The sequence below is a fragment of the Cryptomeria japonica genome, chromosome 9, assembly GCF_030272615.1.
Source record: "Cryptomeria japonica chromosome 9, Sugi_1.0, whole genome shotgun sequence".
Taxonomy (NCBI): Eukaryota; Viridiplantae; Streptophyta; class Pinopsida; order Cupressales; family Cupressaceae; genus Cryptomeria; species Cryptomeria japonica.
This window is the reverse complement of record NC_081413.1, coordinates 478,488,558-478,492,334: the sequence shown is the minus strand read 5'-3', so window position 1 is coordinate 478,492,334 and position 3,777 is coordinate 478,488,558.

Here is a 3,777-nt window from a genome sequence, read left to right as displayed (position 1 = left end):
TACAGTCAAAGTTGGTCTAGCGATTGCTTGGATTGAGGCTTCTAATCATTCAAAAATTGTTGAAATTGAAATTTGTGTCAAAATTGTGTTTCTTACAGTCCTAAATCTGAAAAGTGTGTTATTATTCATTCGAAATTTCAGTGATTTATTCAAATTTTTGCAATTTGTGACTTTTGAAATTAAGTGCTTAATTACAACAACTTTGATTTCCGCTTTCAAAATTGAATTTTGCGTGAAATTGAGTCAATTGTTAATTTTCAAAACTTGCATTGCTCTTAACATTCCCTCTAAAATCATAAAATTCAAAGTTTCAGTTTCCCTCTCTTTTTCAAAATTCAAATTTTGCATTTTTCGACAATCTGGGTAGGGTTCAATTTTGAGATTGCAACTTTAATTTGGCCTATCTACAGATCGTAAAATCACTCAATTTTTTCAGGTTAGCTATAAAATCATCATAACTTTCATCCCTGCAAATTTCGAAAAAAGTTGCGAGGACCGTGTGCACCCCGAGCGCCACGGTCCCGGACATTTTTTCCGAAATTTCGGGAGATTGTCTTGATTGTATTTAACAACTTAAATCTAGAAGATTGGCTGATTTTACTGAAATTTGCTACCTCTAAAAATCAAAATCTTCTCTCTTTCTTTAGTGCATGAGTTTTACAACAATAAGTCCTACTTACACTATTCCCGTTAGACGAAGCCTTAGAATTAAGTCCTTCCAAGGTTTAATTACTGAGGAGATGGAACCTAATTTGAATGGCCTTTTTAACGAGGACATGGGTAATTCCTCTAATCCTCTTAATGATGAAGAAGCTCTCCATGAGGTTTCTGTAGAACAACTTTCAAAATTGGATAACCAATTTGATGATTTTCGACAATGGATGTCTCAAGAATACCCTGATAGTCAAGCTCTTCCTTTAATTGAGGGTCTAAAACGTATGCTTCAAAGTGATAAGAATGGAATTGATATTTTGCGTGGTATTGCACACATTGTGGATTCAAATGTGATGCCTATGAAAAGTTGTGCCGAAACCTTAGGTTATACACAACCTCCTACTCAAGACAATCATTATATTCCTTTGACGACTTCTATTGCTAGTATACCTACTTTTACATCAAACATAATGACTACTTCAATACAAGACATTCCTCCTATGATCACTAGTCATGGGGGCAATCCCTCTTCTTCAATCAACCCTCTTCCTTCATTCAATCCGACTTCTTCATTCATTCCTCCAATAAGTGTTCCTATTATATCACCACAAATGAACATGACACAAGGGGGCAATTCGTTTTCCATTCCTCCTTGTAGTGTTCCTCTTGTCCAATCATCTCCTATGACTAACTATCATAGTGTCCCACCACCTTACTCTCTACCTTCTTTCAATAACATAACACCTCCATCACAATCTAACACATCTAATATGAACTCTTCGACTGAAGCGACCATTAACAATCTTGCACAAACTGTCTCTTCTTTATAGCAACAAATTGCCTCTATGAATCAATCTAAGTTTAGTGTGCCCACATTTGATGTTGCGAGCCCACTTTCTCTTGACATTGTTCGAGCTATTCCCCCTAAACATGTTGAAATTCCACATTTGGAGCTTTATAATGGTAAGGGTGATCCTCTAACACATGTTAAGACCTTTCAAACAATATGTACTAATTTTGCTTATGACCAAAGGTTGCTTGCAAAACTGTTTACTAGAACATTAAGAGACAAAGCCCTACAATGGTATTGCTCGTTGCCTTCCTATTCTATTACTTCTTTCGAACAACTTGCAAATGCTTTCATTCAACAATTTCAAAACAATATAAGTCCTAAAGTTACTTTGATTGATTTAATGCATTGTAAACAAGGTGTTAAAGAAAAAGTGACTGATTTCATTGGTAGATATAAGCATTTGTATGCTCAAATTTCTTTTCCAGTGCCTGACAATGATATTCAAAGAATCTTTATTTCTAATTTACAAAAAGATATTCGAGACAAACTCCTATTTTCTGAGTTTACTTCTTTCCAACAGTTGTGCGCAACTCTTCACAATTATCAACTGACTGTGACTCAAATGGAACAATCACATCCTATGGCTCCGAGTGATAAGGGTGATAGTAGTCAACAACCATTTGGGAAGTTTAAACCGAACAGAGAGTCCATTAAATTCAATGAAAACATCATCAACAACAATGTGAATGCAGCATCAAGTGTGCCTCCTATTTCTAAGTTTTTCAAGAAAGAAAGAAAGTTTACTCCTTTGAATGAATCATTGCATAGTATTATGAATAAGTTATTGGAACAAAATGTGCTTACTCTTCCTCCTATAAGGCAAATAGATTCTGCAAAGATTAATTCACCCTATTTTGATAACAAATATTTTTGTCAATTTCATCGTCAACCTGGGCATGATATTGAAAAATGTTTTGCTTTAAAGGGTAAAATTCAAGATTTGATTGATAATAATACTATCTCTATTTCTGGGGTGAATGATAAAGGCAACACATCTGTAGCTCCTCCTAACCAAAATCTTCAGTTTTTTACTGATCCATTACCTTCTCATACCTCTAATGCGATTGATACTACTGATTCCTCTGTCTCACCTGATGATCTTGTGTCTATGACTCCGAATGTGATTAACTTTGTAGAGCAGCAAGAAAACCCTAAAGAACCTTCCATCACATTTGATTCTAGTGAAACTATCAGGGCACCTGATGGTCCTTTATACATAGTTGCAAAAGTCAAAAATACACCTTTCCGTGGAGTGCTTATTGATCCTTCTTGCATGGTTAATGTCATTACTGAAGAATTTCTTTTTACTTTGCAATTGAATCAAGTGATCTATGACGAAACAAATGTGGTTGTGAAATTATTTGATGCATTTTCTTCTCCTGCAATTGGTTCTATTACATTACCTATTGAGGTCCATAACAAATTCCTTGATGTGAACTTTGCTATTATTCCATCATCCGAACAATTTCGTGTGAAGCTAGGCTATCCTTGGCTATCTTCCATGAAAGCTATTGCTTCTCCTATTCACAAGTGTTTGAAATTTCCCCATAATGGTGAAGTTGTTACTGTCAATCATAGTCTCTTTAAACCAGCTGATAGAACTTCTAGTGTTCCTATTGATTATTTTTGGCCTAAACAATTCCAATCTCTTCCTTCGCGAAGTGATCATCTTTTCAAATCTTATCAAAAGTGGAAAAAAGATATGATCCTATCTCTAAGTGAACCTAGAACACCCAAACTTGACATTCCTATCGTTCTTGAGAAGGAAGTTCTTCCTTTGAAAGATAAAACTAATGTCTTTCCTCAAGAAGATTCCCAACCCATCCCTATGAATGTGACTATGCCTATATCTAATAAACTTCCTAAAAGTAGACCTATCCCTCCTCATCATGATGGACTTGGTCTCCTTCCTAAACCAAATATTCCTCCTTTATATGGAGCAGTTCCTCCTCCTTCCTCTTATGGAGAGAAGAGACCTTCCTCTTCTCCTATTGTTCAGCCTAAGAGACCACAACCTAAACACCCAAGTGATAAGGATGAGAACATTCCTCCTCCTCAATCTTCTCAACTTCCTACTAAGACTAGACGAAATCGTTCTGCACGTGAACGCCGGCGAAAGCGTCATCTTAGAGCTCAAACTTTGCAATCCCCAAAAACACCTTCAACAAGCATTATTCCATTTTCTCCTCAGCCGGAAATTGAGCCAAAATCTCCTAAACATAAGATGCATGATGGTCTTGATCCTGTGCGAGTTAAAGATCCTATTTTTA